Source organism: Ochotona curzoniae, unplaced genomic scaffold (genome assembly GCF_017591425.1).
Source record: "Ochotona curzoniae isolate NIBS_2020 unplaced genomic scaffold, NIBS_Ocur_1.0 contig_1482, whole genome shotgun sequence".
Lineage (NCBI taxonomy): Eukaryota > Metazoa > Chordata > Mammalia > Lagomorpha > Ochotonidae > Ochotona > Ochotona curzoniae.
Genome location: NW_024465100.1, coordinates 2,158,760 through 2,172,033, shown reverse-complemented (window position 1 = coordinate 2,172,033; position 13,274 = coordinate 2,158,760). Strand labels below are relative to the sequence as shown.

General features: G+C 40.6%; 1 protein-coding gene and 1 pseudogene across 1 annotated transcript in view; both read left to right on the top strand.

The window, feature by feature from the left end:
* GRIN2B (glutamate ionotropic receptor NMDA type subunit 2B) overlaps positions 1 to 13,274 on the top strand; it is a 416,455-nt gene that overhangs the window by 89,067 nt on the left and 314,114 nt on the right. The window lies entirely within an intron of this gene.
* LOC121148401 lies at positions 7,791 to 7,929 on the top strand (annotated as a pseudogene).

Sequence of the window (13,274 nt, the reverse complement as noted above, 5' to 3'; positions counted from 1 at the left end):
AGGAGAGGATTTGAACACTGAAAATGAGCTGCCCAGGCATAAAGGGTGTCAGAGAGGTGTGGGCTGTGCTTTGCCAGAAACAGTGGGATCCCTAAATGGAAAGGAAAAAGCTAAGGTGGACTAGGATAGAGATTAGAGTTTCTGGAAACTGGGACAGCTTCAGGTAGTGGCCCAGGGCCATGGACTTGAGGTTCATTCTACCATGGGGAAATATATTGAAGAGAAAGCTATTTCTGTGAATGTTGCTTCAATCAAAAACACTTTGGTGCATGTTGTCTTGTAGCAGTGAGTTTCTTCATCATGATAAAATGGAGATCTTAACTTCACAACAGCGGCAGTTTATTTGTTATTACCAAGAGGCAGGGGAGGGATTTCCATGTTTTCAGAAGCCAACTTCATTGAATTTTTTTCCAAATGACTCTCGAGATAGCTACAGCTTCATTTGCCTTAAAAGTTAAGAATCAACTGGATAGTGTGATTGGAGATGTGTTTTTCTGCTACTGTCCATTCATCACTTCTGGCCTCTTCTTTGGCTTTAGGCAGAGGCACCTTAGCTGAGCCCTCATTTCCTCCATGTACCTTTTGCGTGCTCTGTCCACTCTTCTCATGAGCTCTTGGTCCAGTCAGACCCTGTTCACTGATACATCCCTGCTTGCTTACCTTACCTTACATACACTCAGCTTCACAGCCTGGCTCAGAAGGGGCCTCTTGATAAAGCTGTGCTTGGAACAAAGCCCAGGGAACGCTCCCTCTGCCCTGGTCTTGCTGGTGTATGCTTCATAGCACCCTTACAGCGTTTTGATGTTCCGCACTAGGGAGAATGAGTCTTGTACCTGAGTGGATGAGTGGACATGTTGGTTCCTTGTAGGCATTACTGAGTCTTGATGCCCTGAAGCACTTCACAGGGATTTTCATGGGGGTTCAGATACTAAGGTTTGTTGGGTTTGGGGACTATTGAAGACCAAGGGAATAGGGGTAGTATGTTATCAGTCATGTAATCTGTTTTCAAAGTGAAATTGGGAAATTTGCAGTTACTCTGATGGTGGTCCATATAATGGATTTTATTTCTGCCTGTGGATTGGGCTGTGCAGATCAGGGAGGAGTGTCACGTAGCCCTGTTGAGGTATTCAGAAGGAGACACAGGCTGTGCCAGCCGATCACAGTCCCTCAGCTCATGCCATTTCATGGTGATGGTAGATGTAATTCCAACTCAATGTACATCTTATTTTTAAAACTTATTTTATTACTTTATGATACAATTCCATAAGCTCTTGGGTTTCCCTTTCCTTAAAGATTTATTCTTTTATTGCAAGGTCAGATTTACAGAGAGGAGAAGACAGAAAGATGTTTTGTCTGCTGGTTCACTCCCCAAGTGGCCATAATAGCCAGAGCTGAGCCAATCCAAAGACAGGAGCAAGGAGCTGTTTCTGGGTCTCCCACATGGTGCGGGCTTGGGCCGTCCTTGACTGCTTTCCCAGGCCACAAGCAGGGAGTTGGATGGGAAGTGTAACAGCCAGAGCAAGAACCGGTGCTCATATGGGATCCTAGCGCATGCAAGGTGAGAATTTAGCCACTGGGTAGTCCTGCCTGTTATTTTAACAGTCAACGTGCTGGATTCAGAAAAAGCTATTTGCTTTTTATGATTTAAGGGAACACTGCCTTGGCACAGTGGATGAGCTGCTGCCTATCATGCCAGTATTGTGTATGGGTGCTAGTTTGATTCTAGGCTACTCCACTTCTGATCAAATTCCTTGCTGAAGTGACTGGGAATACAGCAAAAGATGGCCAAGGCACATGACGCTCCTGGCTCATGACTTTGTCCTAGTCCTGCCCCGGTTAGTGTGGGCACTTGGGGAGTGAAGCAGCAGAGTGAAGATCCCTATCTTTCTCTGTGTAACTCTGCCTTTCAATTTTTTGATGGAATCAATTTAAAATGTGAATGGTAATCAAATTACAATGACAAGGTTAATTCAGGAAGTTTATTAAAAATTTAGTTAAAAAATAATTTTGTTTTTGTCCAAAAAAAGTTGAAATCCATGCTTAAGTTTTCAGAAAGTTTATGGAAGTATGTGTGAAAGATATATGGGTTTTTTTTAATGTTGGCACCAAAATGAGCTTATGTTTTAATTGCATATGATTTCTAACTTTTCATTTTCTTCCATTAATTTTAATTTTTTCCCACATATTAAGCAAAAATTCAAGCTCACTGCCATTTCCTTAAAATATCGCTTTTATATTTCTTATGTTGCTATATTTCTGTGTCTACATTTTGGCTCATAATTTATATAGTCATTGAAAATTGAGTTTTCAAAAATTCAATATTTTAATGGAGCAGATTCTAACAGAATCAACAAGAAGAATAAAAGAGAGTCAGGGCTCCATTAACCAGTATTTCCTGTGCAATGTAAAGACTTCTTTCAGGCCACATCTTCCTGGGTGCTCTTCTCTGAGTTTAATTTGTACTCATTTTGATAATTGCTTGGTATATTTTTCTGGCGCCCAGTGCTTTTACATTTCTCAGTCGCAAAATGCTGGTTCCCAAAGGCTATTCTCTTGACATATTCTACAAATGTTTATCCATTCCTTGCAGAGGACTGGGCACCTGGCGTGCATCACTGCTTCTAGTGCTGCCAAACAGGACCTGAGGATAAGCAGCGGGCATTATCAGGAGAGGCAGATCCTCGGCAGGGAAGGTGTTGCTGCCAATGCACAGGCCTTACTTATACCTCTCTGAACCATGGGCAGCGGATGGAACTTGGGATGGAACTTGGGATGAATCCGTTTCTAGTCAGGGCAGAAAACAAATGGCAAATGTAGCTTGTTTAATTTGAACAGAGTTTGGTAGCAGGTCTGTTCATCAAGATATGGACAGTGTATAAAAACATGAGGGGCCTTACAGTGTCCTGGACTGAGTAACAGCTCGGTGTGGTTATCATCACCTGGATACAATAACTACAGTCTCAAGGGGTGGGGAGTGGGCTGTGTGCAGAGGGCCCCTTAATGAAGCTGTGGCCTCTTGTGAAGGAGTAGTAAACACTGGCTTACCCTTGTTCTTGCCCGTCTCCTGCGTGTCTGTTGGCCACATGTAGCTACAAGCCAGAAGATGGATGTAGTCCAAAAGAGTAGATCTTGGATAGTGAAAGATACAGAAAGCAGGAATGTTTTATATATTTATTTAGTAAGTAAACATATATAGTGATGTATATAATAAATATATAATCTATAGTTACTATATCTATCTATCTATATATATTGATTTTAGAGGGAGAAAGATTAAGAGTGAGAATACACTTCTGTCAGTTTACTCCCCAAATACCCACAGTGACAGAGGCTCAAGCTAGGAGTATATAACTCAAACTGGGTCTCCCATGTGAATGGTAGAGATCCAGTTTTTTGAGCCTCCCATGATTTACTCAGTAGCAAGAAGTTGGAATTAGAAGATGGAGCCAGGCATGTCAATATAGGACGTGGACATCTTAGCCACCATCGTCACCACTAGGGCAAACCCTACTCTAGGAATTCACAAAATATTAAAGCTGGGGGAGATTTGGAGAGCCAGTCCATTCCTCTTAATTCCCAAGTCAAGTCAGAAGCTTGTTAGTGGCAGAGTTGTAATGGTATCTAAACCGTCTGGATCTTCAGAATCTCTGTACCATCCATGCCATTCTACTCAATTTTGAGGAAGAGAAGAGACAGGGAAAGTAATGAGAGAGTTAAGTTTCATTGTGATTAATATCATGGGTGGATTCTCAATTCAACATTGGATGTTTAGAGGGGCTTAAGTGAGTTCAGAACTCGATTATGATTGCTGTACTGATGGGGATACTAGACCAGAACTGGTGTGTTACATTAGAGAATGTGGGTTTGCATTTGGAATTTGCTTGACAGCCAACCAACTCGAATGGGGCAGGGTTTTATTTTTCTGTTGTTGATTCCAGCCTGGATGTGGTGCTTGCTTTGAGGTCTGGTCTCAGACCAGTTTTAACCCTAGACTCCAATGTGAAGGCTGCTTTATATGTGAAATACGCGTGCTTCACCAGCACAAAATATGTTAGCATTTAGAGACGGAAGGAAAGCATGCCAACCTGCATCTCTTGAGTAGGCATTGATTTATACACACATGTACACATGCAGATAAACACACAGAAATGTAAGCAAATGCTCGTCAACTGCATGGATGTAGGAATGATCAGCCCATAATACCAAGCAGTGAGAGCTGGAATTGGTGTTGACAGTATTTCTCCACTTGTTACTGCTCTGGGGAAATGAAGGACGTAACAGTGCCTGTTTATCAGTGGCAACTCATTATTAATATTGTTCATTCATTAAAGTCACTAACAAGTGCTTATGGAACACTGGCCATATGTCAGACACTATGCTAAGTACTGGAGGGAGGAAAAAAATGTAATCCCCACCTCTTTTTATTAGGATTTGCCAAAAAAGAAAGGGGAAAAAAGCCATTTATCAGCAAAACCAGCAGGAGTTGGGTTCTGCCTTCTTTGTACTTAAGAATACTTTTCCCAAATTAATGGTGAGATGTGGATTCCAAATCTAATCGATGATACACATGAAGTTGTAATATTGTGTAAAATTTAGTGGCTGATGGGGGCTGCGCAGGGAGGGAGTCGTTATTGGCTAGCTCCTTGGATATCAGATGTATTTCAAATATTGTTTTTATTAGATGTCAGATTGTTACTTACAGGATTTTTGAAGCAGCCTATTTCTAAGGTCAGTGGAAATTGTGCTAAGTTAGAGTGGGAGGTGGGAGGAAAGCAGCTATTTGACTCCTTTCTAAGCAATTTAAGTCAAAAGAAGCTCTGTGTCTGCCTCTGAACAAAATATATTCAGATTCAATGAATAAATATCAGCTACCTGCTATTTGCAAGATGCTTTCAAGTAAATTGTTTAATATTTGCAACCATTCTGCGAGGAGACTGTAATCCCCATTTTATAAGGAAGAAAATGAGGTCCAGCTTATTTAAATTACCTTTTCTTCCTTTCTCCCAAGCTAAGGGCCAAAGCCAAGATTCAGTTCTAACTCCTTGGGCTTCAGCTCCTTGCTTGGCTCATTGTATCCTAAGGACGTTCTAAAGAATGTATGGTCTTTTTTTTTGCATTTAATCTGTTGTTTTCATTCCTGATTCATATTCAGTTTCCTGTGTTGCATTGGGCATGCTCTATTATGACTCCTGCCATACGATGCTGTGATTTCTATTTCTTTGTCTTGGCTGCTATAAGGCTTTGTTTTGATTTATACTCATTTACTATTGGGTACCATCTTCTAGTACATTCTCTGGCATGTGAAAAATGATAAATAAGCTTTTATCAAATGAGACAGTCTTCACATTAATTCTGAGAAGGCGGCTAGTATCAGATTTTTACAGATGAGAATCAGAGGTAAATAAATTGATGCAAGATTATACAGCAAGTGAAGAGTAAGTAAGCCCATGTTCATTATGCCTAAAGCTTGTTTCTCTTCACTGTAACACAACATGGATAGTACTGCTGTTGGGACTGGGGTTGGTAGCACAGGCTTTGTTGAGGAATGCAGTGGCTTGAAATATGCTTAGGACACTGGATTATTTTGGTGGTGATGGGGACCTTTGTAAAATATAACATTTGGAAATCTGAGGCATAGGCTGTGTGTAGATCAGACTAGCAATGTTTTTAGGTAAGTGCCTGTAGGTTTGGGGGTCCATCCCAATCTGCTAGCTCTCCAATGTCCTCTTTGTTTACTCCTTTGATCCCCTTTTCCATTGAGATTTTTCTGATGCCCTGTTCCTGTGCTCTGGCTTTGCTCATCCCTCCCACCGCCCATTTCACTGCATATCCCTGCGCTTGATACTCAGTGACAAACCAATGTTATTATTATTAACAACACTGGAAAATGCTATTTTGCTGTTAAACTAATGCATGTAATTGCTCTAATCTGCTGCCATATAGTAATAATCAGAATCAGGTTTCAGAAGATTTAGATTTCAGCAGGGCTGCCCATACTGTCCTTGAAGGCATGTAAATTATAAGAGCCATGTGCGGCTGTTAGGGAAACTTTGAGCACTTTTGATGTATGCTTTTGCAGAATATTAAAGAAAGGAATTGGTGCACATTTGCTGCTAGTAAGAGAACAGATAATCGTCTATGTTTGTATTACAAATTTCTACCAGGATGCATACGTGTAAAGTGATGTATAATCTCTATCTGCACAACCCTTGTGTCAGGCACTTGGGTGACAGGAAAAATGATACTTCTGTTTTGTGCAAATGGAGGGAAAAGGACAGCAGAGCCAGAAGAACCTGAGCTTGGGAAAATGTTGGAAAACAAGGAAGGCGTGCAGGTGATAGATGGTAATTGTAGGTGAACCAGCTAAGGACAAGAAAGCTCTTACCCAGTTAAGTTGTGAGGAAAACGTGACATGAATGTCTCTCCTTTGATGGCCCAATTGCTAGGGCCCCTGCTACCATGTGGGAGAAGTAGATGGAGTTCCTGGCTCCTGTCTTTGGCTTAGTCCAGTCCTGTTATAGCCATTTGGGGAATGAACCAGCAGATGAAAGATCTCTCATGTCTTTATCACCCTACTTTAAAAATGTAAACATTTTTTCCAAGGAAAATAATACTGCCTTTGTCCTTGAGAGTTATGACACTTTATCCCAGAGCTCTAGGGAGCCAATGGTCTGAAGACGGATGTCTGAATCTGTATGACATAGGAAGATTTGATGGGTCAATTACTGGCTCAAACATTTCGGTCACCTTTACCTGTGTATTTCCCCTTTATCTCTCCTGCTTTTTTTCTGATGAAATATTTTCCCAGAGATAACTAAGGCTTTGTTTTGACTTGCTGTTAACATGATTTGCTAAGGCCACGACATGGGGAGATAGTTTGAGACAAGCTGTCTGTCCACAGGAGTATGTTAGATAAATTACTACTACAACAGGTCCAAAGAATACTCCTTGTTGTCATGTAGGTCGCCAAATTGAAAACATGTGTATTAAACCTGGCATTTAAGATTCTGATTGAAAAAGGAGATGTAAGATGTTGATTAAGATGCCATTGTCCCACATTGGGGTGTCTAGGCTGTATCCCAGCTCTGGCACTAGACACCAGGTTCCTGCTAGTGCAGGCTCTGCGAGATGGTAGTGAGAGCTTAGTTGATTGGGTACTTGCCACTTTTTGATAGATTTGGATTGTGTTCTGGACACCTGGCTTTGTTTCTGAGGCCAGGGAGATGGGTGGCATTGTTAGCATTTAGGGAATAACAAGTGACAGTGACTAGGTCTATTTGCATATTGCCTATTTGCCTCTTTCTGTCTGTCTCACAAAGAATTTAGCATGTTTGTAACATGTCCAGGTAGATGGTTTCGTAGGGGCGTAGTCTTGGAACCAGTCTTAGGATCCTCACCTTATCAAGATCTTTTACCTTGTTCCCTTAGAAAAGCAGGGGAAGTTGAATGCACAAGCCCCCCAAAAGGGTAACGGATGAGAGAAAGAGACTGACAGATAACGGAAGTATTAGTTTCCGAGTCAACTGAAATTAGGTGATATTTCTATTGATCCAGATGATAGACTCTTCACTAGTTGAGCAGATCACTGGTGCAGTTAGGACTGGAATAGAAAGGTGGCGTTGTATTGAATTTGCTGGGAGTACACCTGGGTCATCTTGGACATGCGTGATACATTTACTGCATTCATTGTCTATGCTAATCTTTCTGACCCAAGAGCACTTCTTTGTTTCAGCATTTGCCCTGATCTCCCAAATTTTAATTTAGAAAGTACAACTTAAAACCCCAAATTGATCACTTCTCAGCCTTTTGGCTAAGATCAAGTGTAAAACCCCAAATTGACTTGGAACTTCAAATTTTAAAAATGCTAATTTTTGGATCTGTTCTGCAGAATTGAGTTAATCATACTTCTTGGTTGATGGCACACTTTCATTTTTTTTTAAAGATTTATTTATTTATTGGAAAGTCAGATATCCAGAGAGGAGGAGAGACAGAGAGGAAGATCTTCCATCCGATGATTCACTCCCCAAGTGAGCGCAACGGCCAATGCTACACTGATCCGAAGCCAGGATCCAGGAACTTCTTCTGTGTCCCAAAGCTTTGGGCCATCCTTGACTGCTTTCCCAGGCCACAGGCAGGGAGCTGGATGGGAAGTGGAGCTGCCGGGATTAGAACCGGCGCCCATATGGGATCCCGGTGTGTTCAAGGTGAGGACTTTAGCTGCTAGGCCACTGAGCCGGGCCATTTGTTCAGTTGAGGACACTGTGCTTAATGTCTTTATGTACGACTATTCTTCCACATTTTAGAAAAAGTACATTAATTTCTTAAAAATTCTACTATTATTTCATTGAGGTTTCCTTGAGGTCGTTGCTTAGTTTAGGAGAAAATAGAATTTCCTGTATCATGTTATCACATCCATGAATGTGGTATATAGTTACATTGTTCAAGACTTCTTTCACTTCCTTTTTCTCTGTAGATATCTTAGTAAGACCTTTCTTTGTTAATTTTTAAGTAAGAGTTAATTAGAAGAAAGGTGTTGATGTTTTTACAGATATATTTAATAAGCTTGTACTCATATTTAAATATTTCAGTTGTTTTAGGTTTCCTATTAAGTGTTTTTTTTTTTGCTCAACATTTATTAGTTTCCAGTAGTACTGTCAACACTAGTTTTTTTTTTTTTTTTTTTTTTTTACCAATAGCAAAGGGCATGGGGCCAAAGGTTTTCAATATACAACTCTGTTAGGTCAAGACTCATGATCTCCTTCACTTCCTGTGTTCAAACATTAACGCATTTTCACATTTTTAGGGTTTTGTGTTGTGTTTGCTTATTTTCTTTGTTTTTATGGTTTGTTAGGTGGTCAATTTAGTAAGTGAAAATTTAATTACAGTTAAGCATATTTACTTATAGGGTTTTGAAGTAACTAAAGTGTTTCGGTTCTCTAGAAATTCAGATATTTAATATTTTAATTTTCATATTTTTTTCAAAAGATTTGTTTCCATTCTGAGTTCTTTAACCTTGAGAGTTATCTAGTTGCAAGTAGTTAAAGGTTTTGGATATGTGGTATTACTTGCTTATCCAGTTTAAAAAAATTATTTAAAAGGCAAAGTCATGTACACACAGAGAAAGAGAAATCTCTCAATTGCTGGTCATGGCTGCCACATCTGGGCCAGGCTGAATTCAGGCCAGGAGCCAGGAATTCCGTCCTGGTCTACTGTATGAGTGACAGAATCTTGGAGCCGCCCTCAGCTGCCTTCCTGAATGTTTTAGCAGAGACTTGGATCAGGAGCAGTGCAGCTGGGGTTTCAACTGGTGTTGTGATATGGGACATTGTTATCACCACAGGGGCTTAGGCTGTTGTGTCACATTTCTGGTACCCCTTTTGCCTCTGTTGCACTTGTGTGTGTGTGTGTAATTTTTGTGAGAGGGGTAGAGCTCCCATCCATTGCTTTATTCCCCCAGAGTCTACAATGTTCAGGGGTACAAGAACCAGGATCTGGCCACACAGGTTTCCCCTGTGTGTGGCAGGAATCCAATTACTGGAATTATCACAACTGCTTCCCAGAGCATTTACAGGAAGCTGGCCTCAGTATGTAGAGCTGAGAATCGAACACAGCACTTTGAAATGGGAAACAGGTGCCTCACCAGATGTGTTTATCACTGGGCTAAATGCCTTCCCCCATATCTTTCATTTCAGATTTAATTAGAAAAATGACAGTTTCATGTTGATTCTTTGGAAGTTACTGATGTGTGAGGGTTTAATGTTTCTGTACAACACAAATATGTTTTGTATTTGTAGGTAGGCAGTTTAAGGTTCTGTCACTCATACTTTATTTTGATCTTTTATGTCTCAGTTAATAAGATCTTTTGTGTATTGATTTTGTCTGTTTTCCCCATGGAAATCTTGTCACTTTATGTATGTTCGGTCCATATTTTTAGATTCATTTATGTCCATGGCTCTGTTGCCTTCTGGGTATCAGCATGTGACATTTCTCATTGTGCCCTTTGACAATTGTGTGGATATTACAATTCTGATAGTCTGTTTCCTAAAAGGATGCATCATCTTAACACTGTGTGAATCTCCTTTTTTCTTCACTTTTTTCACATGGTAGTGTTTAAGACCTGTGCATCCTAATGTCATGTCTTTATTGGTGGCTTGGGAAATGGCCTGATGGATAAGTCTGGCATTTTTAATCCTAGTTTTACTCACTGCCTATCATATTCCGATCATGATTGTCTTAATTGAATCATCCTGAGCCATGTCCTGCCTGCATTAAAGAGTGGCACTTGGGGACTTTGAATTAACTGTGCACTGACGTCTTATCCTGTCAGTTGGGGTCTTCCCAGGACTTGATTTATTTTGAGGACAGGGTTGTTTCCTCAGAGTTTGCTGTGAGCCACGTGTAGACTGTGCCATGGTCACCCTGTGCTCGTCACAGGCCTGATGATGAGCAGTGTGATCCTGTGCTTGATGGAGTTCTGGGGGTCCTTCAGCCCATGCTTGCAGGAGCAGGAGGGCCATGCAGGTGAATGTCCAGCCCCCTAATCCTGTCGCCTTTTGGCTTGTCTTGCTTGTATACACTGGTGTCTGAGCTCAGAATGATGTAGGTAAGTAAGCTGAGCACACTGACTGCCTTTGCTGGCCATGGCCTGAATGACTCTTGAATTCTGTTACGTGACTGGTAAGCTGTCAGTGCAGTTTGCAGCTACCCTGAGGCCATGATGTGACATATTTTTCAGGAAGTTATATCACTCAGGAAGCCAATATCTTTTACCCCCTGTGCAGTTCCTCTTACCATTCCTGTCAGCTTCTGTCTGCTGTTCTGTATGCCCCACCTCCCACAAGCTCACTTTGTGCCTTCATAAATAGCGAGGCTCCTTGAACAGCTTCTATAGAAACTTAAAGGTAACAGCCTTTGAATCTGTGTGTTTTTTTTTTACTCTTCAAAGCGCTTCCCTGGACATATTATCATTTGATCTTTACAAAACCCTTTCAGGTATGTAGGTTAGGTGTATTATTCTAATTTCACCAATGACAGAAAGAGAACTGATTAGTTGAGTTGTCCATGCTCAGAGTCTTTGCTGATATGGACCTGAGTTAAAACCCAGGTGGGCTGCGGTTGGTGACTTTCTGTTCATCCACTGATAGTCTCAGAGGTAACAAGTAAGGGTTTGGGGGCCAGGCATATTTGGATTTGTTACTTAGTACCATCCCTTGTTAGCTATGTGGTGTTGGTCACGTGGTTAACCTTTAAGAATGTTGTTTCTAACACAGGGGGAAAATTATAACTTATAATATTTTTATTAGGATTTAATAATGCATGAAGATTACCTTGCAAATAATAGTATCTTGCACACAAACAGTAAGTTAAAACTATTATTGTCCACAGCTGGTCAAATATTGGCAATTTTTAAAAATATTTATTTTGTTAATTTGAAAGGCAGAGCAATAGAGAAGATGGGAGAGATACTTGGTTTTCTGGGTCACTTGCTAAATGGCTGGGCCAAGTTGAAATCAGGAGTCTGGAATACTGAGTATCCCACATGCATGGGTGACAGGAGTCCAAGTATTTGGACAATTGTCTGCTGCTTTTTCAGGCATATTAACGGGGAACTGGATCACAAGTTGAACAACTGGACCTTGAATTGCTTCTAATATAAAATTCTCATGTTGTAGGTGGTGACGACTCATGGAATCACAATGCTAGTCCCAAATATTTGCAGTTTTATAGATAGAAATTCAGTAGTAGTGCTTTGATTACAGTTTGAGTTTTTCCTTATGACATAAAAGACTCTTTTAGGCCACAAGAATGTAAATTGAAATAAGGTACATAAAGAACCACTAGACCATGGTCCTGGTAAGTGAAGGGGGGGACAGCCTGTGTCTGTGGCATCCTCAGCACCAAGAATGCTCTCTGCTAGTGAATAGATGCTCAGTAAATGCTCACTAAACTGAAAAAGGCCCCACAACAAGACGATTATCAACTAGGTTAGACAGGCAGAAGTAACTCTGTAATAGTAGTAAAAATATGTGTTTATACAGCCTATGATGAGAGCTCAATGGAAGGAATGCTCATTCTGGGTACAGGGGCGCACAATGGAGAGGAGGGGGCAACACTTCAGAGACTAGCCTCAAGACTAGTTGAGGTGTGGCTGAGGATGGAACCATAGCCATTTTACTTGTTGACTAGATGCTTTTGCTCAACAGCCTCCGTCTAACGTCTGCAGCCAAATGTGTATTCAAAGCCATCCTTTTGTTTGTGTCACAGTCCCTCTGCTGCCAGGTTCTCCCATAATGTATTGCTTTGTAAAGTGCTTTGCTCTATACGCCGCATGAAAGAGATGCTCGGTAAAGCCGGAGTCTATTCTTTGAGTGTCACAACTAGCTGTTGCATAACAAAGTGTAATGTATTGTGTGAGAAGGAATAGAAGTGCACAAGAGATACTTTAAAGAGAGCAAATAAAACATCAAAGAAGAAGAGTGTAGAGTGCATTAAAGTTAATAAACTGTCATGGCAGAGTGGACCACTTCTAAATGTGGAAGAATTGAATTTAGTGACTTGTAACTGTAAGATTAGAATCCCACTGGAATGAAGTTAGCTGCTAGTTTTTCCAAATTCTACATCTTTTAGTTCTCCTTGAGAATCAGCCCTTGAAATTGAACAGGTTGTAGTCTCATAAATACATGTACACAAGGATACTTCAAATCATTCATACAAAATGGAATTAAAAGATAAGTTTAGCGGCAAGCACTTAGCCTAGTGGGTGAGATGCGATTGGGATGCTTGAGTTCCATACCGGAGTCCTAAGTTCAACTCCCAGTTCCAGCTCTTGACACCAGCTTGCTGCTAATGCAGAAACTAGGAGGCAGTGGCAATTGCCCATGAAATTGGGTTCCTGCCACTCAAGTGGGAGGCCTGAATTGAGTCACTGACTCTCAACTTCAGCTTTGGCCCCATCCAAAATCTAGGTTTTGCAGGTATCTGGAAGATGAACCACTGGATGGTAGTTCTTTATATCTTTGCCCCTATGTATCTCAAATGAATAATTTTTTGAAAGCTAAGTTAAGATGGGTGTTAAAAACTTTTGACATCAATATATATGAGGATCCTCTACAAGTTCATAAACTGCATATTATGGAAAAATTGTGCATGGATTTTGCATATTTTAATAGCTAAATAATGTTATCTTTTAATTCATGTTTCCTGCATTTTAAAAAATCATTGTGTGCATTTTATTCACAACTGTTGTTAAAAAAAATATTGATTTTTGAGAGGAG